The sequence below is a fragment of the Furipterus horrens genome, unplaced genomic scaffold, assembly GCF_987537825.1.
Source record: "Furipterus horrens unplaced genomic scaffold, mFurHor1.1.pri manual_scaffold_8, whole genome shotgun sequence".
Lineage (NCBI taxonomy): Eukaryota > Metazoa > Chordata > Mammalia > Chiroptera > Furipteridae > Furipterus > Furipterus horrens.
In genome coordinates this window covers 32,788,384-32,813,936 of record NW_028327178.1, presented here as the reverse complement: position 1 = coordinate 32,813,936, position 25,553 = coordinate 32,788,384, and positions in this window count along the sequence as shown.

Below are 25,553 nucleotides of genomic sequence, written 5' to 3'. Positions count from 1 at the left end.
CATACACATAATTCTAGAACTAGTGGGGTGATCACATTGTAAGGTATAGATATGTCAAATTACTATATTGTACACCTGAAATTAATGTAACTAATATACTATTGTATAGCAACTATGTATTTTTAAATGCATCAAAAAAATCTGGGGGAATAGAAATGAACTGAAGTCCTTGCTCATCATGGTGCCTGACAATATGAGAGTAAAGGACAAACGAGATTAGTGTTGATGGTCAAATACAGCAGTGGTGGTGAGGTAAAGGCAGCAAGAAAGGCAGCATGGCCTGCTGAGGAGTCATCACACTTGCCCATGTAGTCATGAGGCAGAGGGAGGGTGGACTAAAAGGAAGTATCCAGAACTCTCAGGCTCTCTTCTTATTACAAATCTATGTGAAGTTTTGAGATTTTCTCTTCAAAGAAAGCATAAAAAATGAAAGAGAAGCCTGATCAAATAAGCAATGCATAGATGTTGTAATCCAATGGCATATGATTTACATAATCATATGTAAATCAACCTCAGCATCTGAGTTTAAAAAGAAGAATTACCTGGCATTGTGGATTTTGGGTTAAAACATTTTGCTGGTGCATGGCATGTTGTATGGAGGCTTGTAAGAATCCAAAGTGATAGACATATAAGTTTGCATTAGATGTTATCTAAATTTAGGAGACTGAAAAGACTATGAGGTGTTGTGCCCAGGAATCATAGGAAGTGATAATTTTACCAATAACAACTACAGCTGTTCCTTTCCGTGCTGGGAACTAGGACGTTAGGTAGGGATTTAGCTGTTTCACACTGAACTTTGTAAAAGCTTGATTTTTATATGTATTTTTATGGGACAATTCCTAAGTAATATGTATCACTTAAATAAAAAATAAGGTTTAAAGAAAAACATAACAATGCATGTAAGTAAAATCATACTTTTAATAATAGTGATGAGAGGAGAAAAACTGTGATGATTCCTCATATTTTTCTTTTTGAAAAATGAATACCTTATTTTACTGTATGCTTTCAGTGCAATATGTTAGTCTATGAATTTTGTAGAAGATGAAGCCATAGGAAATTATCAGAGCAGCAATATAAGTCCCAAAGCCTAAATTCAGTAGCAGTTGTGCATGTATTAGTTCAGCAAGCAGTACTGGATTTTCACAAACATGCTGACTTATGATGATCAAAATGAGAAATGAATAACCAGCAATGGAGCCTGGATAGCAATAAGTGGAAGTCGGCAGATGGTGTGTGAATATCACACTGACACTGGAAAATAGCAGAACAGACAGCCATGCTTACTCTTATGACAGATTGACTGACTCGAAAAAGCTTGAATGCACTTGTGGTGTTTTCCCTAGTGATTAAATTGGAGACAGAAGAGTTCATATTAAACTCAGTATCCATTAGAGATGATGTGATATTTAACTGAGTGTAGGCTTGGTGTATCTCTTCAGTGTGTGTGTTTGGCAGGGGTTGGGGGTGCGCATGAAGCTAGCACAATTTAGAATGAGGCAGTGGGGAGAACTTCTTTCAGTGTAAACACAAATCAGAACCTAGGAAGAGGCCCTGCAAGTCAAGGACTAAACATAAAATTCATTTACTTCATTGCAAATTTGCCTCTCATGAGAGGCATTAAGTTAATAGTAAAGATCTCCAGAGGCTCCTAGGGCAGGGCACAGAAAATTCTGGGCTTTGATGTGTCTCCAGTGCAGGGCACTCTGGCTGAGAGGGCTATGGCTCCATAGTGAAGAGTATAGAAGTATTTCCACATTTTAACAAAAGCCATTGTCTTACTGAAGCAAACTGGCTGTTTGACCATATCTATCTATATTATAATATGATATTACATTACATATGATATCACTATATGATATATAAAGACATCTGAATATATATTTAGATAGATCTCGCTTCTGATGTGAGAAATGATTGAAGGACTGACAATTACTGTATTTTTCTTCTTTCTTTAAAGTAGCCATTAAAAAATCTCTAAAAGAATTAAAATTATTATATTTTCCATCATACAATACACCTATATTTTTAGGTTTCTGAAACTAACTTTTAAAAATTTCACACCATATTGTGCCACGTATTATTTACATGACAGCATTGAAATTGGAGATGCACTTGTTTTATTTCAACAAAATCTTCTAAATGAAAATAATGCATAATAAAAATATTATGTAAAGTAATTGCCTTCAAAATTACTCATTATTGCCTTTATTACATTGCATGCATCAGAAGCCATAATCATTATCTCAATTTTCATTCCAGAAATATATTCAGTTTATACCTTGGCATTATCCTGATTACACATAATCCCATTAAAATTAGTAATGAGCAAAACTGAAAAGGTATAGATATTCAAGCTGCATGCATGTGGTAGCTTTTCTTAATGAAATGTATTAAAAACGCATTGTTCTTTAGTCTGGAAAATTTGTAAATGTGTTCTAATTTGGGAGCTAGGATTTTTATGTTTTAGTTTGGTTTGAGAGGCATGGCTAATATTACATAAAATTCGTTTATTGGTGTATAAGAAACTACAGTAGATGCTAAGGGAAAATAGATGACTTAATCTGGTTTAAAATTATACACACGTGTGTGTGTATATATATTTCCCAGAATTATATACATTATATAATTAATACTTAATAATAATTTTATTATTAATAACACATTTATAAATGAATGTGTAGTTTTAGGTTTTCATTCATATTAATGACATTTCATTACATATCATCTCAAATTTGAAGAAAAATGAAATAAGATGGTGGAGCTTTTAATGTAACTTATGTTTAAAGGAAATGATGATTTTATACCAATAAAAAAGAACAGAACTATATCTTTGAATTTAAAAATATCTTGAATATACATATTTATAATTTATTATCATTTACTTTTTTTTTAGGTAATGAGAATGAATATTTCAATCAATAACCTTGGTGTATATCTTACTATACTGCTACAGTATTAGACTATAACTATCACATTTCCTCTGTAATACAACAAATACTGAACAAATGAATAAAGGCACAAGTGCATGCTAAGTACATCCTGACTTTAGACAATATTTTGGGCTTATTCTCCAAGATCAATTAAATTGACTGTTTACAAGTTTATCTTTAAGCAATCAGTTAACTTGCAAATGGGCTAGTTGATTCATGCCTGTTCAACTGCACAGATAACTACTAATTGAATTAGACATTAAACATGTAGCTTAATATGTGAATATTATGATAGATGAGTTAACCAGTCTGACATACAAACTGTCCAACCAATAATCACAAACATAAATATGTAGTTGTCAATGTTCATAGCTATGTTTTTATAGAGTTTATAAAATGCTCACATTTAGTTTCCCACTTTTTAGAAATAAATAAATCAAAGTTAAAAAATTATGACTTGGGGACTTTTGGCAGAGATGAAGGCATAGACAGACATGCTATGTCTCCCTCCACAACTAAGAAAGACTACAACTACCTCAAAACTAGAAACAACCAGAATTTCCAGAAAATCAAACTACATTGAAATCCAGCAAAGAAAGATATAAAGAAATACTCATCCAGACAGGTAGGAGAGGTGGAGCTGGGGTGGAGAGGACATGGTGTGGTGGCGGCAGCAGCAGCAACAGTGGCAGGCTAGCAGAAAGTGCAGTCACAGGTTTTAAAAAGTCAAGAGAAACACCTGAGGAGTTTTTCTAGCTCCTCACTGGACCTCACAGCTCACAGTCCCAGCACTGGGGAAAATTCAGCCTCGTTGCTTCTGACTGTTTGGACCAGTGGGGGTTGGGGTAAAGGCAGAAACTGCAGGTCTCACAGCAGAGTCCACTTGTTTAAAGAGCCCCAACAGTCCTAGAATGTCCGCAGACCCACCCACTCTGGGAACCATGGACAGAGCAGCAGCTAGAGGGACACCAGTCCGGTGTGGAAGTGGAAGAGGTGCCTGGAAAAGGGCCGAATGCTGGACAGGTAGCACTGTTTCCTCTCTGACCCCTCACCCACATACAGCACCACAACATGGTGAAGCAGGTTGCCTTGTACTGACAAATACCTAAGGCTCTGCCCCTTACTACATAACAGGAGTGACAGCTCTACCTGGAACATGGAAGCAAACAAACACAGGAGCCTGTCATAATGACGAGACAGAGAAGTATGGCCCAAAAAGGGGAACAGATCAAGGTGTCAGTGGGAAAACTAAGCGACAAGGAGATAGCCAACCTAACCGATGAGGAGATAGACAACCTAACAGATGCGGAATTCAAAACACTGGTGATAAAGATGCTCACAGGCTTGACAGATATGCTTAAGTACGGCAAATGCATAGGAGAAGAAGTAAAGGCTATGCTAAGTAAAATGAAGGAAAATCCACACAAAACCAATGGTGAAGGGTAGAAAAATGGGTTCAAGTTAATGATTTGGAACACAAGAAAATAAAAAACAACCAGTGCAGAATGAGGAAGCAAGAATTGAAGAAAATGAGGAAAACTTCCCAAATTTTGCAAAGAAGATGGACATACAAGTCCAGGAAGCACGGAGGGTCCCAGGAGAGCTGGACCCAGAGCGGACCAAACCAGGATGCATCATGATTGAGATGCCAATGGTGAAATATAAAGAGAGAGTCCTGGGGGCAGCAGGAGAGAGGTGGAGAGTTGCCTACAGGGGAGTGCCTATAAGACTGTCAGCTGATTTCTCAGAGGACACTTTGCAGGCAGGAAGGGACTGGCAAGCAGTATTCAATGTGATGAAAGGCAACCTGCAACTGGGACTACTCTATCCAGAAAGGCTATCACTTGGAATGAAAGGGCAGATGAAGTGCTTCTCAGACAAGGTAAAGCTAAAGGAGCTCATCATCACCAAGTCATTATTATATGAAATGTCAAAGGGACTTAAGAAAAAGAAGATCAAAACTATGGACACTAAAATGACAACAAACTCACAACTATCAACAACTGAATATAAATAATAAAAACAAAATCCAACTAAGCAAACAAGAATAGAAACAGAATCATAGGTATGGGGATCATTTGGAGGGTTATCAGCTGGGAGGGAGAAAGGGGAGAAATGTGGAAATGGTGCAGGAATTAAGAAGCATAATTGGTTGGTACAAAATAGACAGGGGGAAATTAAGAATAATATAGGAAAGGGTGAAGCCAAAGAACTTATATGCACGGCCCATGGACATGAACTAAGGGGGGTGGGATTGCCGGAGGGAAGTGGGGCAGTCGGCAGAGGGGAGCAAAGGGCAAAAAAATGTTAGAACTACTGTAACTACATAATTAATAAAATATACTTAAAGAATAAAAATAAGGAAGGGAAAGATTAAAAAATTATGACTTGGTCTATATCAGAATCAAAACCTGTAATTCAGGTTTCTGTCTTTTTAAGTTCAATGTCCTTTTTACTACATCATAACTGATTAAATATAGTTTAAATAGAGATAATAAAGCTATACACACAAATGAATAACCACACATACATGAGTAGAGTTTCATTAAAATATTAGTGTGATACTACATTTGCCATATTTAAAATCATAATGCTAAAAAGTTTAAGTAATTACTAACATTGGTGTTTTATATATTTTACTTTTTAACTATAAAAATGTATTTGGAGACATTTTAATTGACTAAGAGTCAAGAGGAAATAACAATTATAAAAAAAGTTAGAAAAAAGTTGGAATAATTTACTTAAAATGAGGGAAGAGTTACAAAACTATGAAACCTGGCTTGAAACTGTTTAAGTATATTAATGTGAAAGAATAGGAATATGTTCTGTCATCAGAAAGCTTCATTCAGATAAGTAGTTAGACTTCATGTGATGCAATCTTTTTTGCCTAAGGAAGATTCACTCAGAGTTTTGGACATTAAGGGACTTATGACATAAAAGCAGATGCTTATGCCTACAGGGAAGCTGAGTCTTCATCTCTGCAGTTACACTATGTGCACCTGCTAGAAATGCTGCAGTTTTTTTCACTGCAGAGATGTGGGCTAAGTGGGAGGATTTGATTTTTCAGGAAGATTAATAAAACTAGCGTCCTAGATAGACCATTTCCTTAAAATATGAGACTTCTCATGATAGAGACCGAGTTTGAATTGCAAAAGATCGTCGTCGGTCGTCGTCGTCGTCGTCAGCCGTCCGTCTCGAGAGACGATGGCGTATCTTCTTGAGAGTCTATCTGCACCGCCGAGAATGGCAGTGCAGTCCGATTCGGGAGTGACAATCCCTGCCGCACTTGGTACAGGTGAAGGCAGATGGCTGTTGTTGCTGCTGCTGACGCTGCTTCCGCCTCGATCTTTTCTGGACCGCCTCCTCGTTGGGCGCAGCCTCCGCGCGTGACGTACCTTGCCTGACCGCGAGCCTCCAGGCTAGGCGGTCGTCTGCTTGAACTTCCCATGTGTTGAGATTGATGGAGCATCGTGTCATGTCCTTTTTGCAGATGTATTTGAACCGCAGTTTTGGGCGCCCTGTCATCCTCTTGCCTTCTGCTAGCTCGCCATAGAGGAGGTCTTTGGGGATACGGCCTGCATCCATTCTTTTGACATGGCTGAGCCACCTGAGGCGTCTCTCGCTAAGAACTGCATGCAAACTGCTCATATTGGCTCGCTTCAGCACCTCGGTGTTGGGGACCTTATCCTGCCAGGCGACATGCAGGACGCGTCGCAGGCACCTCATGTGGAAGCTGTTGAGTTTCCTTTCGTGCCTTGCGTAGGTGGTCCACGTCTCGCTGCCATAGAGGAGAGTGCTGAGTATGCAGGCTTGGTAGATGCGCAGTCTGGTTTTCTCAGTGACGCTGGAATTGTTCCACGCTCGCCGGTTCAGTCTGGCCATAACTGTGGCTGCCCTGGCGATTCTCCGGTTGACCTCCAAGTCGACTGACAGAGAGCTCGAGATGGTGGACCCGAGGTAAGTGAAGTCGTTGACAACCTCCAGGGTGTATCCGTCGATGGTGATGCATGGGGGAGTCCCCATGCCTTGAGACATAACATTCGTCTTCGTCAGGCTGATGGCTAGTCCGAACTCCTTGCATGCGTGGGAAAGGCAAGTGACTAGCTGCTGGAGTCCCTCTTCGGAGTGTGATGTCAAAGCTGCGTCGTCGGCGAAGAGCATCTCACGGATGAGCACCTCTTTGACTTTGGTCTTGGTTCGTAGACGGGCCAGGTTGTAGAGCTTGCCATCGGATCTGGTGTGAATGAAGACACCCTCGCTGCAGTGCTTAAAGGCGTATTGGAGGAGCATGGAGAAGAAGATTCTGAACAGCGTAGGTGCGAGGACGCAGCCCTGCTTTACTCCGCTGCTGACTGGGAAGGCCTCAGAGGTTGCGCCGTTGTAGGACACCGTGCTGTGCATGTTGTCGTGAAAGGACATGACCACAGCAAGCAGATGTGGTGGACAGCCAATCTTCCGTAGCAAGCTGAAGAGTCCGCTTCGACTGACCAGATCAAACGCCTTCGTGAGGTCAATAAAGGCGAGGTAGAGTGGTTTATGCTGCTCGTGACACTTCTCCTGCAGCTGGCGTAGGGAGAAGATCATGTCCATTGTTGATCGACCAGCTCTGAAGCCACACTGGGACTCTGGGTAGACGCGGGAAGCAAGGGTCTGCAGGCGGGCAAGAGCGACCCGGGCGAATACTTTGCCGACGACGCTGAGGAGAGAGATGCCCCAGTAGTTGTTGCAGTCGCTGCGGTCTCCTTTGTTCTTGTACATGGTGATAATGTTGGCGTCTCTCATATCCTGGGGGATGTAACCCTCCTTCCAGCAGAGACAGAGTAGATGGTGGAGCGGCTGTAGCAGGACTGGTTTCCCGCTCTTTAGGATTTCTGGAGGGATTCTGTCGCTTCCTGGTGCTTTCACGCAAGCGAGGCGGTCGATAGCTTTGCCGAGCTCTGCCGCAGTAGGTGGGGTGTCTAGCTCCTCCATGACTGGTAGGTCTGGGATGGCGCTAAGAGCAGTGTCTGTTACGGTGTTCTTCGTTGCGTACAGCTTGAGGTAGTGCTCGGTCCACCGCCGCATTTGCTGTTCCTGGTCAGTGATGACCTCACCTGTCTTGGACTTAAGGGGGGCGATCTTGGAGGGGATTGGGCCTGTTGCCTTCTTGATACCCTCATACATTCCTCGTGCATTGCCTATATCGGTGGCTTCCTGAATGCTTCTGCACAGGTTTAGCCAATAGGTGTTGGCACAGTGGCGGGCGGTCTTCTGGACTTTGTTCCTGGCAGCCCGTAGAGCTTGAAGTGTACTGGGAGTGGGCGTGACCTTGTAAGCCAGTAGGGCCTTCCTCTTAGCCTCGATCACGGGTTCCATTTCTTCCCAGTGAGCCTCGTACCAGTCAGCGTTCTTCCGTTCTTTCTTCCCGTAAGCAATAATGGCAGAGTTGTATATGGCGTCGCGGAGACGTGGCCAATTGGATTCGATAATGTCATCTGCCGCCACTCCCTCGCCGAGTGCATCTTCCATCTTGTTGATGAATTGCTGGGTCTTAACTGGGTTGCTGGCACAACTGGTGTTGATGCGTGGGCGACCCTTCATCTTGGAGTGGTGCAACCTCTTCGGCATTATGCGCACCTTGCTTACCACGAGGGCATGGTCCGTGTCGCAGTCTGCACTGTGGTAGCTGCGGGTGAGGAGGGTGCTGCCAATATCCATTCTTCTGGTGATGACGAGGTCAAGCTGGTGCCAATGACGGGAGCGGGGGTGCCTCCATGACACCTGGTGGATCTCTTTGCACTTGAAGAATGTGTTTGTCACGCACAGGCCGTGGTGACACAAAAGTTCAAGCAGTCGCTGACCATTCTCATTGATCTTTCCTCTCCCAAAGTTTCCAAGGCAGGTGGGCCAGGCCATGTGGTCGGCTCCTACTCTTGCGTTGAAGTCTCCAAGGAGATAGAGAGCGTTACTTCTGGGAATCTTGGATAACGCTTCGTCCAGTGCATGGTAGAACTGTTCTTTCTCTTCGGTGGTGGCGCAGAGGGTTGGGGCATACGCGCTAAGAATGCTGACTGGGCCGAAAGTTGTTGACAATCGGAGGGTAAGTAATCTCTCTGTGCCTCCTGTGGGTGGCTCTATGGAGTTAACAAGCGTGTTCTTCACAGTGAACCCAACACCGTGCTGTCTTGGTTGGTCCGGAGACTTCCCTTGCCAGTAGAAGGTGTAGTTGGTTTCTCTGATAGTTCCGTTGTCGGCCAACCGGGTCTCCTGTAGAGCCGCAATGTCGATGTTTAGTCGTGCCAGTTCCCTATCGATGACAGCGGTTTTCCTGGCACCCTTGATCCACGGAAGGTCTGCAGTAAGTCCGGGGCACATGGTCCTGATGTTCCAGCTAGCGAGGCGAAGAGCCGGAGGCTTCTTTCTTGTTGTTTGCTTGGAATTAACTGGTGCGGGTGTTTTGTGGCCCACTTTTCGAGAGGCGCCTCTCTGATCCCCACGCACCCAGTGGGGCAGGCGAGCCATGGCGAGACGGTAGCTGTCCAGTGAGGTGCGATGACCTCTCCCACCATCAGAGGAGACCCCTGGCGCTCGTTTCCTTCGCCAATCGGATGAGCTTATAACCGGTATCTGTCTCCTCCCGTGTTGAGTCGACATCTTGCGATGACGCTGGAGTGTCCTCTCCAGTGAAACTGAAGCTACAGAGCCTGGGCAGGGTGATATGGAGGGTCTGCTGTTGCCCATGCAGCAGACCCCCCCTCTCTTCGCAGCTGAAGGGTCCAAGGGAAAGACAAAGTCAATACAGCTTGGCTTCAGGTGCGCCGCAGGAGTTGCCGGTGTTGACTACAATGTCAAACCGCCTTAGGGACTCCGGCTCCGGATTTTCTGTCGGGGTTTACTCCCTTAGCCTTTCCCCTGAAGAGGTATGCCGCAAGGCAGCGGAGGTTTTTTGGAGTCAGAGTTTTCCTTCTCTGATTTTAGAGATGTCCTTCCTCTTTCCTCCTTTACAGTCTTGAGGGCAGCATTTACAGGCTAAAATAGAAAACTGGCAGTGTAACCTTCTAAGCAGATACTACCAATACCCTGCTTGGGTATACTCACCCAACAATAAACATCTCTTAAATGTCCTCCAAGTGCCATGCCTCGAATTAGTAAATGGCAGTGCAATGGCAGCCAAACTTTTGGATCAGTTTCACTAAGTAAACCACCAACACAAGTAGGTTTTTAAAACAATAGAATAGTGTCTCATTTTATTAAAAATAATAACTATTTTTAAGCAACTTACCAGCAACACTGAATAAAAACCTGGCTGTGTTTCCCACTGTTTCAACTGCTCCTCAGCTGGCTTTAACACAGCAGTATCCTGACTGGTGGCCTGAGTTAAGACTTGAAGAACAACAGTGCTGGCACTATTGAGATCCATGGAAACCAATTGGCTCAGTCCGAATAGCCCGGCTCTCCAGCTTCCGCTGTCCAACACGAAGTGGCGTCGGTTGGTCCCGCGCCCCACGCTTGCAAGTCCACGCGCCGCCACCCACTGATGCCGAAAGCGGCTTCTAGGAACGCGCCATGTTCTGAGTCGCAGCTCTAAACAATGCGGATGCTAGAATATCGCGTCACAGACATCCACACCAATAAAAAAGATCAAAATACTGATACACAAAACAACACAAATGAATCTCAAAAAGCATTACGCTAAGTGAAAGAAGCAAAGCATAAAAGTCTACATGAAGTTCTAGAAAATGCAAAATTATAGAGACAGAAAGTAGATCACTGGTTGCCTTGGGCTATGGGGCTAGAGGAAAGGATGATACAACAAGACACAGGATAATTTTTAGGGAGATGGAAATGCTTTAATCTTGATTCAATAGTAGTTATGCTACCGAAAAGCAATTTGGGGTCCTGCTGCCTGCCGCCACCCTCTAGGCAAAATTCCAGAAGCAAAGGTTTGGTGATAAAGAAAGTCTATCCAGTCACAGCTTCAATTACTTAAGCCTATCAATTAAGGCTAAACTCTAACACCTGGGCCCTGCTATCATTTCCCCCTGTTTTAATCACCTTATTTCTATAGGGCTAGTTACAAACTAAAACAGCATAAAATACAAAAACTACACAACTTTGGAAGATGCAAAAGATAGTTTCAGGGTAACACCTGTGAAAGTGAAAGGGCAGAAGAGGGGAAAGCTATCAGACCAGGATGCTGACCTGCCAGATTCTAAAACTGCAATGAGAAGTTCCAGAGTACAAATTGCTCTTGTACAAGTGTCTTGTATTAGATCAAAGTAGCCAGATTCCTGATTGACTTTCTCACTCATTTTCTGGGAACTGCTGTAAGAAAAATCTACCATTGGCTCCACGATTTTCTTCACCTCTTCTGCCATAGACATCCTGAGGGAAAAAAAAGACTTTGGCCTGAAAGCTGAAAGAACTAGCAACCATCAGTTAGCCTTCTGCCTCAGATCTGGACTGGATTCACTTCTGAAGGAAATCTGAGAGCACAAACACCCACCTGTTTCAATGACACCTTCAATTTTGCAGAAAGGGGCAGTCACATGGGGTAAAAACTTGGAGTCCTTACTCACTCATATCTTCTCTTTAACACCCCATATGTGACCTATGAGTAAACTCTACTGGTTCTACCTTCAGGCTCTGTCCATGCCTCACTGCTTCCTTCCTTCTACTAAATTCAAGTTATCATCCTTTTTCCTGGATTAATGTAATAGCTTCATCACTTACCTTACTGATTACAAGCTTGTCCTCTTCCACCTATTCTATTCACAGTACATCATATCTACCTTTTGTTCTCAAATCTTGCATCTACATCTCTAAGTCATACCCCTCAATCTCTTCAATGGTTTCTGTTTATTCACAAAGTAAAACAAAACTCTACATCATCTAGTACTTGCATTACTGTTATTATTTACCTTTATTCTGACCTCTTACTCTACACATATTGTTTCAACCTTAGGATTCCTCTGCTATTCTCACTTCCTTTCAGATACATTCAGGTCTTCGATAAACTGCCACCCTTTCAGAAAGACATTCCAACAACTCTTAAAAGTACAATACAAACCATAACTCAAGTTTAAACATGACACTACCATTCTCTGTTTCTGCTTTATTTTTCTTCATAGCACTTATTAACTATTAATTACTATCTCTCCAGAACCTGGACAGACCCTCACATTTCATGTGTTTTCAAAAGAATTTTTGTCATGTGAATGAGCTATCAAATTCTACCATTTTCCTACTTTCAGTCTCCATGTCTACAATATGAATTGAGTGTTTACACATTATTTTATGTGGTCATCAGTGAGAGACTGTGTCAAGCTTGGATTCAAAAGTAATCAAAAGAGTGTAAGGAACAAAGACAATTTAAATAAAAACCACAATGAGATACCACTTTACACCTGTCAGAATGATCATCATCAACAAATCAACAAACAGCAAGTGCTGGCGAGGATGTGGAGAGACGGGAACCCTACTGCACTGCTGGTGGGAATGCAGACTGGTGCAGCCACTATGGAAAACAGTATGGAATTACCTCAAAAAACTAAAAATGGAAATGCCTTTTGAACCAGCAATTCCACTGCTAGGGTTATGCCTGAAAACTCCTAAAACCCTAATTCAAAAGAACTTATGCACCCCTATGTTCACAGCAGCGCTGTTTACAATAGCCAAGTGCTGGAAACAGCCTAAGTGCCCACCTGTAGATGAGTGGATCAAAAAACTGTGGTACATTTACACAATGGAATACTATGCAGCAGAAAGAAAGAAGGAACTCCTGCCATTTGCGACAACATGGGTGGAACTAGAGGGAATTATGCTTAGTGAAATAAGCCAGGCAAAGAAAGAAAAATACCATATGATATCACCTAATACAGGAAACTAAAGAACAACATAAACAAATGAACTAAATAGGACAAGAGCACAATAACAGTCAATAGGGGAGAGGGGGAGGGAGAGAAGGGGGAGAAGTAAGAGAAGGGTTTAGTCAAGGAACATGTATAAATGACTCATGAACATGGACAACGGGGAGGGATATGATTGTGGGAGAAGGCGTGGACTGGGTGGGGGGGAGAAATAGGGGAAAAATGGGACAACTGTAATTGAAAAACCAAAAAATAAAATTAAAAAAAAAAAAAAAGAGAAGGTCCATGATATAGTAAATGGAACTCAAATTGATACTTACCAAATGCATACTTGGTGACAAGCACATGTCAAATATTTAATTTCCATAATTCTTCTATGCTTTTAAATAGATATCATATCCTCTGGTTTACTGATAAAAATATGTTTAAAGAAATAAGTACCTAACCAGGTTTTTTGCTAACATAGAGAAGAATTATCCTTCCCAAATCTTTATAATTTTCATTACACTGTAGGAATTAAATACAATAATCAATTTTCAGGAATCATGCAGTAACTTCATAAATTTTACCAGAAAATTTCTTATTTCCTAGTGTTTTATGAACCTCCCATAAAATCACATGACATTTATTTAAGCCTTGATTTAAAGACATAACTCAGTCTTTAACACAGGTTATACTTAACTATGTGACCTCAGTTTTTTTTCACAAAATAGCAACATTTATTAAAACACTTACAAGTTTATCCATTCACAGCTATCAATTATTTTATCCATCTATTATTTCATTTATTAGATATTTATAAATCATTGTGCAATTCCCTGATGGTTCATTTGCAAGTAACAGAACATGTTTACCTTCATTATACTTAAATAAATAAGCATTTTATGTAAACTAAGTGATACCAGTATTAAAAATGAAATAATAGGATCAATGGGTACAGATATTATGGAAATCTAAGTTTAGAGATGAAAACTTACACATAAACACCTGCATAAACCCACATGCGCACACAAAAAATGACAATAACATTTCTCAAGAATATGGTGTTTTAACCAGTCTTGATGGAACAAATGAAGAACTTAAGATGATTCCAAACCAAAGGAATAATATATATGAGAGACCAGAGTAAAGGAAAAATGTGGCATATTTGAGGAAATGTATAATGTTTAGCTTAACTTTCTATGCTAAGTATATCATATCTAGAGTGAAGTTGGGAGCTGTTAAAGTATTTTATGTAGATGACCAAAGTTATAAGAATTGTATTATTGAGGAATTGCTCTTACAATAATGTTGAAAGAAGGATTGAATAGGAACATCTGGTATCTGATTCCCCATGCCTGATAATACTAAAACTATTCTTACTAAGGTTTTCAATTACCTAGATGCTGCTAAATATAGTTTATATTTCTCATCCTTTATCTCACTTGACTTCTCATTGTTGCTTAATATTTCCATGGTAATAGAAAGTAACCAGCAGGACAGAAAAGTTAAAAATTCATGTAATATACAGAATAAGAAATAGACAAGATCCTAAATTAAGTCTACTGGGATGGATTTAGGACCCAGTTAACAAGACTTATTTTATATACAGGTAAGAATGACACAGTCTTGGGAGGCAAATAACTTTGAAAAATGTAAATTTGATTTCAATCAGTCATTTTGAAGAATAACATTAGAAGTTGATTATTGATCTAATTGGATTACTAGGAATTACTGGACCATGAATTTATACTCACACAAATCTTAGTTATCATGTCAGTTTTCTTACAGATCTTAGCTACCAAGAGCAAGTCCTGAACACTGGAGTCCATACCTAATTCTGGTTTTGACAGACAGGTGCAAAGGAGAGAAGAAAATGTAAGAGTTTGGTATGCTGACAGCTTGGTTTACTGCTGACTAATGTTTGGACTATGGCTTCTAACAAAGTGGAAAGCAATTTATTACAGTTTAAATGGATAATTGTTATATGTTATGTGCTGTTTTAATTTGCCATGTTTATGTACAACAAATTGAAATTGGTATTTCATCAAAAAATAAGTTCAACTTTTTCTTCGAAGTCAAGGTTATTTAAGTACATTTCTGGAGTTCTCCAGATTAAGCATATACTTAACCTACATCATTCTAGAATTTTTCAAGCCTCATAGGATGCATTCAGCTCATATACCTGTTTTTATTTGGTTACTAGAGTATTTTTTAAAAAGTGTTTCAATGTCTTTAATTCCAAAAACTGACAAAACTATTGCTTTATATCAGTCTTTATAAGTGAAAATAGTCTAACCTCTAATGGCATTTGTGTATATAACTCAAAAGAAAACAGCATGCATATAAATCATGAACTATAAAGGCAAAAATATCAAAATAAAATGTTTTTATTAATAAAATATTATTCATATTACTCATTTTTGTAAGATATATATTCAGGTGAGTATAAAGTTATTTTAAATGCAGCATTTTCTTATGTTTTGCTATAAACTAAAAAGTAATGTGAATATAACTAACTATTCCTTAAGTAACTAATCCTTAGGGCATGCTTTCAAGGATTTTAGGATCTTTCAATGACAAAGAAGTGAGAAATCCAAATATCCTGTCTGCTTAGTATAAGTGTACTTCCATGTAATAGCCCTGGCTGGTTTGGCTCAGTGGATTGAGCGTCAGCCTGCGAGCTAAGTGTCGCTGGTTCGATCTTCCAGTCAGGGCACATCAGAGAAGGAAAACTCTGACTCCAAAAAACCTCCGCTGCCTTGCGGCATACCTCTTCAGGGGAAAGGCTAAGGGAGTAAACCCCGACAGAAAATCCGGAGCCGGAGTCCCTAAGGCGGTTTGACGTTGTAGTCAACACCGGCAACTCCTGCGGCGCACCTGAAACCAAGCTGTATTGACTCCGTCTTTCCCTTGGACCCTTCAGCTGCGAAGAGAGGGGGGGGTCTGCTGCATGCGCAACAGCAGACCCTCCATATCACCCTGCCCAGGCTCTGTAGCTTCAGCTTCACTGGAGAGGACACTCCAGCGTCATCGCAAGATGTCGATTCAACACGAGAGGGGACAGATACCGTGTCACTCCCGAGTCGGACTGCACAGCCATTCTCGGCGATGCAGATAGACTCTTAAGAAGCTACACCATCGTCTCTCGAGACGGACGGCTGGCGACGACGACTTCCATGTAATATATTTGTCTTCTTTACCCACTCCAGACTTCACACCTCATTTCATACTATCCTATATTCATGCTTGGAATAGCACTCCAATTAATGTTCATTCTTTTCTCTGTCTGAACTCATTTTTCCCCTTTTTTTCTCTACTCTTTCTCCAGCCCTCCTGCTTCAACTTCTCTTTTGTCCTCTTTATTCCTTTTTCTTAGCAATTTCTGTAACTGCTACAGCTCTTTCCATTGGAATTGTGGTCTCATCTGAGTGAGATTTCTAATGTGCTTGACCTGTTCCCTTGCCTACATACTTCCATATGAAAGCAAGACAGAAATAAATAATGTTAGGAGTAATAATAGAGATATATAGAACCCTGATATGTACATTTTAAAAATTTACAACATAGTGAAGAAAAATATAATGAAGACATAACACTGACCATATATTAAGTATTGCTTTACATAGCTCACCTAAAGGATAAAAATTCCACTGTCCTTGACTGACAACTGACAATAATTTTAATAATTAATATTTGTAATGTACATTGACATATTTTGTGTTACAGATACCAAAATATTGATAACAATATTTCATTTTGTATGTTTGACATACATTTTGTTTAAAACCATGAAAAACTGATAATCATTTTAAAGACTATCACTTTTCCCTCAACACCATTTATAAAAATTAAAAAATAGTACTCTGTCTTCCTGAACACATACCCACACTATTCAATACCAAAGGAAAGGTGTCATAGATTTTATTTTTTAAATAATTAGATTACCAAGGCCATTTATTGCTGAAACGTGTCACTTTAAAAGACTAATGCTTCTTACTAATGACTATAGTTGATTATAAAGCAGCAGTTTTATTAAAAAATGATTTTATACTGTCTTATTGTTTGGTGTTTATTATATAGTTTAAGTCTCATGTATACCCTGGAATTTATATCTTACAACTGTCTGGAGTAAGATGTTTTCTTCCGCAAGCACCATACACTTGTATTCTCAGAATGACCAGATTTAAAACATTTATTAACTTGCAATAAATTAAATACACTGATAACTTCACTTTTTATCATAGGCATTAAGAAAAATAAGACTTCAGTGACAGATCTGTTTCATATAGATATTATTTTTCCCTCTCCTGTGTTAAAATACAGTTTTCTGATACTATGATAACATTATTTTATTTCTTATATTTTTTGTGAATTTATCCTTATTTTAAAGTGCATTTTAAGAAAATATATAGCAGTAAATTTGTTTTCATTTTACATGTTATTAACACCTAAAAGACTATTTTTTTGTACATCAGTTGATATTTATTTAAATAAATACATAAGAATATATTTAGCATTCAGTTTTTAAAAATCTAACATGTAAATGTAAGAATTTAATTTTAACATTTTATTTTAAGGTTTTTATGTAGCAGCCATAATGTATAGTATATAACCTTTCAAATGTAAAATAGATACAGTTACTATAGAAAATATATTCAGCATTATTACAATGTAATATATATTACATATATATTTATACATGTATATTACAATAATATATAACATCTCATTTTTGTGTTAATAATTATTTAGTAAACTATTCAACTCCACTATTTAGGAAGGTTTCCATTTAAAGAATCATTTCACATTTCATAGGTCAAAACTACCATTTAGAGAAATATGCATATAGCCTACAGCAAAATTCTGTGTTCTCCTGGTAAGAAGTACTTAGATATAAATTTTAAAATGAAAGAAAAAAAAAACACGAATTTTTTTAGCTCTTAACAAGTATACTGAACCTCAAACTATTAGTGGTTAGTTCAAAGGAGACTTAAATAAGCACTGTCAAAATATAAGTAGCATTAACAATGCACCAGCAAAGTGAACTGCCAGGATAACCATCCTCGGTTTTTCCGTGGAGAATAATTTCTGCTTAAAAATTAAGTATATAAAAGTTCTCATTATAGTAGTTGTTGCTCCACAAATAAGTTAAAACAGACAAACAGAAAACACCTTGCTTATATTTTTTCCTGCTGAGAGTACTGTGACAATCACAAGGTTACCAGCTCAAAAGAGCACCTGAGGTCAGTTTTCAATTGAGTAAATGAGACATTGAAGACACTGAAGCAAAGTAGAGGTAACAACTTGGTCAGACTTATTCAAGTATAAGAAGCAAATAACCATAAAGTATATATATCATATTTGACTCAATTATTGAAGCTAAAAAAATGATCAACTTACATTTCATGAATTCAACCAATACTACTAAGACTACAAGCAATCTGTTAAGTTTGTAAAACATTTGAAGTTATTTTTTATTTCACAATGGTTACAGATATGTAATTTCATATGGTTTACCCTAAATACATATAGCTTTACAGAATTTCAGCTGCACCATTCAAATATGAAGAAAAATATCCCATTTTTAAGCACCCTGACATGTGAAAATGCTATTTACAAAATAAACCACAAATAAACGCATAAATGAGAAACTGTAAATATTTGTTAAATCACTTGAATGAAATAAATGGGTGCTATACTTCAAAGTTAAATAAAATAATCATAACTCTTGTTAGTAAAATGGTGTATGTAACTGGTAATCTTGATAAAATTAGTTAGCTTTTGTCTAATTCAATGTGATGATTTTTAGAGACTTCTTTGATCATTCTTAAATGTGAAAATTCACATCATGTAATTACTCACAGAGGATCATATGTCAACTTCCTTTCGAACTTTATTCCAAATGTCAATTAATTCTCTTTCAGCATATTTCTCTTTCAAAGGTGTTAGTACTTGAGCATTACTCAGAACCTTGCAATTTTTGCTTTTTTTCCTTCTTTAAGTGAACATTAGTATATTTAATACATTTTGTTAATAAATCCAAAAAAAGAAAGAAGAAAGTAAATATTAAAAAGTAGTTGATTCACTGTGTATTTCAGATCCTTGTATAGTATTTGAGTAATATTATATTTGATATTATTATTGATATTATTTGATAATAATTATTGAGTGACTAGACTGCAAATTGCTGAGGATGTAAGGAAGATAGAGTCCCTTTTTTCCATGGATCATGCACATATTTAAAACAACTAAAGTTTTCCATTGTATACTCTTATCAAAATATCCTTAGCTACATTATTAAGAAGAGACTATTATAATCCACTTAAAATACAAATCAATAATATATTTTACTTATAGGCAATTCCTTTAATATATTTAGTAACAAATGAAATTTGGGGATATGTTTTCTTAAGACACACTGTTGGGATTTAAAATATGACATTTTTATATGATTTGCTATTTATCAAATCTGAGGAAGAAAACTACATTGTCCAGGTAGTTTTTAAACTTGCATTTCAAGTAAATAATTTCAATGAGATTTTAAATTGACCACAAGAGAATTATGCTGGAAATGTTTAATTTAGATCTTCCATGAAGGGCATCCTTAATCTAGACTGAACCAAAGATGCTCATGTCACTTGTAGATACAGACTCAGGAGTTACTCTTTGTTGTACATTATTAAATTGCTTCCTGTGGAAAGCAGTATACAGCATAATTCTGTGCAATCTGGAAAGTTCCTACAGATATTTATATATAAATTGCTTGTTTTCAGTGGAAGAGCAAAATGATTCTAGTGGAGAGATGTTATTTGTGTTCAGAGAAAGATAATGGGCATAATCCTAAATTACAGAACTTTAAGGTCAACTAAATGGTTGGTAAATTAAACAAATGAGAGTGAATGTATGCAATGGAAAACTTGCTGAAAATCTATCATGCACTTAGAACAGTGCTAGTAACTTTCCGATCACTACTGGCATGCATATATTTTAGGGTATATGTAAAATATACCCCCTGGCTGGTTTGGCTCAGTGGATTGAGCGTCGGCCTGCGAGCTAAGTGTCGCTGGTTCGATCTTCCAGTCAGGGCACATCAGAGAAGGAAAACTCTGACTCCAAAAAACCTCCGCTGCCTTGCGGCATACCTCTTCAGGGGAAAGGCTAAGGGAGTAAACCCCGACAGAAAATCCGGAGCCGGAGTCCCTAAGGCGGTTTGACGTTGTAGTCATCACCGGCAACTCCTGCGGCGCACCTGAAGCCAAGCTGTATTGACTCCGTCTTTCCCTTGGGCCCTTCAGCTGCGAAGAGAGGGGGGGTCTGCTGCATGGGCAACAGCAGACCCTCCATATCACCCTGCCCAGGCTCTGTAGCTTCAGCTTCACTGGAGAGGACACTCCAGCGTCATCACAAGATGTCGATTCAACACGGGAGGAGACAGATACCGTGTCACTCCCGAGTCGGACTGCACAGCCATTCTCGGCGGTGCAGATAGACTCTTAAGAAGCTACACCATCGTCTCTCGAGACGGACGGCTGCCAACGGAATGTAAAATATAATTTTAATTAGTTTAATTGCTCATCTTTCTATTAAGCCTGGGATGTGCATTGTGGAAAGGAAACAACCAGGCCTTAGTTGCCTCAGTCAACTTATTTCAAAAAGAGGGGACTGGATGAGCCTCAGGACAGAGTTCAAACTCTTGTAACCACTCTATCAGGCAGCCAGGATTGGGTAGTAGATTTACCTGCCCAGTGTCGGAAGATTGGATGGTAAGTATGTGGAGAAGAAAGGTAAAAGTTATCCTTACTTCAGCAAATTTTACTACTGCTTCTGATAATTGGGGAAGGAGCAAAAAAGAGGATTTGGAAAGTGTTTACTTTTTCTCTCATCATTGTATTGGTATCCTCTATCCCAAGCTACACAGTTTATATATATTTCAATTCATAATATCCTACAGAAGTCCCATACGTTTCTCAATTTGGCTGTAGTTGTTTTTACATCTTTACATTAAATATGTAAGTGCCTTCTGCTTCTAAAATTTTTTCCAGGATTGATATTGAGGAAGTGTCATAATTTTGGATAATCTTTCATCTTGGCAGAATTATGATACCTTTAGGCATTTTCAGATAATGAGCATAGTCCAAATAGTATGGCAATCTTTACTATCCTGAAAGAATACTAAAAAATAAACTCACTAGGTAACACTCATTTTTTATAGTTATATCATACTACTCTTTTCTTTGCATAAAAAATCTGTGTCTTAAAATATTAAATAATAATAAATATGACATTGATTTTACTAAAGATAATAGAATATACCTTCAATAATTTATTATAAATATTTTTATTGTTTATTGTTTATGCTATTACAATTGTTCCCACTTTTTCTCCTTTTTCCACTCCCACCGTGTCCCACTTTCTCTCCTGGCTGAAATAGCAGCTCTATTAGTTGAAAGATTTTACTATACATGTGCATTTATGGAAATAAGAGTATGTAGCTTTTATTTTATACTCTCCCATGTTTGTATTAATCTGAATTAAATTTCCAATTTTTTTTCAGCAATAAAAGATTGGTCATCTTGTTACCATAATAAAAATTAAATTTCTTTTTCATTTTTATAATTATTTTTTTAAATATTTTATTTATTTTTAGAGAGAGGGGATGGGAGGGAGAAAGAGAGGGAGAGAAACATCAATGTGTGATCATCTCTCTCACACTGTGACTGGGGTCCCGGCCCACAACCCAGGCATGTGCCCCGACTGGGAATCAAATCAGCAACCTCCTAATATGCAGGCTGGTGCCCAGTCCACTGAGCCACACCAGTCAGGGATAATTTCCTTTTGTGACTCTATGCAAATTTTGACTACTTAAAGTCAGTAATTCAATGAAAATTTTACTCAATTTAAAATGTAAAATTGGGAATCATTTTATTAAATTTCCATAGATTATTTACATAATTGAACATTAATGAATATGCAGTTTGAAACCAACCCATTTCTACTCATAAAATCTAAAGATACAGGTAGAGGGACATATAACTTTATAGATTTTGCTTAAATTCAACTGAGAATTTTGAAAAATTTATAGAATAGTTTCTACATTTAAACCAGAATCCTTAAGTTCAAAAAAACCTATAGATATAAATTTTAAAAATGAATTTCTGAAAAATTACCTTATTTTATGACTTTTAGAAGGTAACTTAAAAAAATAAATCATATACAGAAAAATATTGATATTTTTATTAAATTTATTTTTATGAAGTTAATAATTATCATTTTAATTTTTAATAATGTTTTCCTGATAAAAGAAGAGAATTTAAGACATCCAGTAAAGTTCCAGCTAAATTATAGACTCTCAGTAAATACTATGTTATTTTCTCCTTTCCTAGAAACTGCAATAAAGCATACAAATATACGTAATTTTTAAATACTTGTTCAAAAAAAATCCCAGTTGGACAAGAACAATAGGGAAAAAATAAAATAAATTGTACTTTTAACTAGTTTATAACATAGGACAAAATGGTTGATAGTCTAAGGTAGTTTATTTTAAAAGTTAGACTTTTGAACATACATACATCATGTTTTCATTCATTTATGCATTTTATTCATTCAGTAGCAACCCAGTGCCAGGCTCTCAGGAAGATGTTGTTTGTAAATAGGTAACTATGATCTCTAGTATCAAGGACCATGCTGCATGAAGGACAAGAAAAATGGGCAGACACATATTTGTTTACATAATGAATCCTATAAAACATATGAATTAAGTGATACACAATCACTTTGCTTATAGGGCCCAGAAATGTTTTCCTGAAGGGAAGACCTGAACTGGATCTTGTGGATCAATGCGGGTAGACTACTGAGGGCAAGAAAGACTAAAAGTGAAGGCTAGGCCAAACATCTGCCTGACAAATGTGTGTCATAAAATGGTGATGTTTTTCAAAATATTGATATGCATATACACAGCCTTGGTGAGAGTAGGCCAGGAAGTTGTAATTTCTGTTCATTGTTCAACAAATAGTTACCCCTCATGGAGAACAAACAGTGATTCTAGTGTGAAAAAACAGACTGTCATGGGGGTAGGTATTTCTTCTCGATAGTAATTCATTTCTAGTACCCAAATCATGGTGAATTAAAATAGTCTAATTTAGTCTTGGGGCAACGTCTCTTCCCTCTTTGTTCATGTTGGTTCTTCCAGATGAAATGTTATTTTAGTCATCAGAAACAATTGTATCACTTGTACATCTTGCCAAAAGCAAGTTGGAACATTTCTAATGGAAAATTTCAGCTACTCACTATTCAATGGACACGATACATAATATGTTAAACATGCATTCTATGACAAGAGATGTCAGTAGTCAGAGAGATAGCATTTTGATTGAGAAAATTAAAGTTATTGTAACTTCAAGGAATGTGTTTAAGGAACTTTTTTTTTTTTTTTTTAGACTAAGTTTAGTGGATACAAACTATAGGAAAGTAACTTCCCTTGAGAAACGGTACATAAACTAAACAGTAAGGATTTTTTCATGGCATTTAAGGTTGTCTTTTTGAAGTCTCACATTATGTTCTCCATATAACGCAATATCACGTGGAGTGATCTGACATCAAAAATCCTCAACATCTAGCTCTAGTAGGTGAACATTTTCCCTCACTTTCATGCCTAAGAAAAATTGAGCTCAGGTTGGGTCCTCAGAGATGAAAAAACAAACAAACAAACAACAAAAAAAAAACTTGCTTTGTTCCCTTTAGTTTCTTCTAACTCCAAGAGACTAAAAAGCTTACTTCTGAAAAACTAGATTTTAGTCTGGCTTACCCTCTAGGCCTTTACTGCTCACTCCTGAATTTAATATTAACATTGCTAATGTTTTTTTTTAATTTCTCTATATATTTACTTTTTATGATTCTCTAAAATACTTTGAATCATTATTTTTAGTAATATTTCTCATTTTTAAACCTTAGTCAATGTTTTTATTATGGTAATTCCACATAAATTGTATTATTTCCATACAAACTGGTAAAGTCATGGAGATAGATATTGCTTTATTTATAATTATTTCATATAAAACATCTCATATTTTAAGATATTTTTGTCCTGGTGTTAAATTGATAAGAAACAATGCATATTTGATATTTGATAAAATATTAATTTAAGTACACTACATCCCAAATGTGCTCTTTATCTTTATTTCTATCACACACATAATTAGTGACATATTCCCTCATGTAGTAATGCAATGAAGCTGTGAATGTCAGCTTACTTGGGGGAAGGGAAACATGAGAGATGAGACTATTAGAATCACCTGTGGGCTTGCTGAATGTGGCGTTCCACCTGCAAGGTTCTGATGCAGAAGTTCAATCCTGAGGACCAACAATGAACCTGATGTAAATGGTGTGTGCCTGCTCTTTGCAAAATTTAGATTCACACAAGTGAACACATTTTTTAATTAAAAATTATTTTTTAATTTAGTGGGTTGACATTGGTTAATAAAATTGTATAGGCTTCAGGTATACAATTCTATAACACGTCTGTATATTGTAGAGTGTGTTCACCCCGCCCAAGTCAAGTCTCCTTTCATCACCATTTATCTCCTCCTTTATCCTTTTCTACCTCCCCCTACCCACCATTCCCCCTGGTGATCACCATACTGTTGTCTGTGTGTGTCTATGAGTTGTTTTTTCTTTTCTTTGCTCTTAATCCCTTCACCTCTTTCACCTAGCCTCCTAATCCCCCTCCCCTCTGACAGCTGTCACTTTGCTCTCTGTATCTGTGAGCCTGTTGCTATTTTGTTTGTTAGTTTATTTTGTTCATTAGATTCCAGTCATAAGTGAGATTATATGGCATTTATCTTTCTCTGACTGGCTTACTTCACTTAGCATAATAGTCTCCAGGTCCACCTGTGCTGTCCCAAAAGGTAAGATTTCCTTATTTTTTATGACCATGTAGTATTCTACTATATAATTGTACCACAGCATTTTTTATCCACTCATATGTATTTTATTTATTCGAAAAAAAGAAAATTTCACAAAACTATAGCTGTGACCTATAACAGTTAAGTTAAAACACAAAGGAACTAGAGGGGCATGGTATGTGGTTCTAGTTTCTAAGACATATCTACAGGGCACAGCATAACTATTATTTGATCTATTGACTTAATTAAAATTATTAAAACCAATCCAAGGAAAATGTTCTACCAATTTTTTATTACATTAGAAAAACATCTGGAAAGATGTTCTTTTAACTGTCATTGAGGAATTCACATTCTTAATTGTGAAAATCCTCCCTAATATAAATTTCATTGTGTTACCTTAATTAAAGTAATTAATCTTCAATATATACTATGCTGTGTATAGTCATTAAAGTGCTTACTATTAATACATGTGTCTATTGATCTCTGCTTCATTTTAAATAGCAAGCTATGTAATATATTCTTCTCATGTTTTCATTTAATTTACACAAAAACCCTGTATATTGCTTTTTATGTCAGTTTATAGTGAGACTCAATAACATCTAATACCAAACATTTTTAGAGCATAGGGAAAGAACATGATCCCAGATGTTTATTGCATTTTTTTCACCAACAATTTTTCCATCTAGCCAGACAAAATCATTCTCTCTTTAAAAAATCAGTTTAGGCAAGTACTACTACTACTACTAATAATAGTAATAATAATAATAAGAAGAAAATATATACAACAATGATTGAGTTAGCATTTCTGTGTTAAGTGAGGAGAGCAATAGTTTTTAGATGGAATTTTTTTTTGCTTGTTTGCTTTATTTTGATTTGAGTTGAAGAAAGAGTAA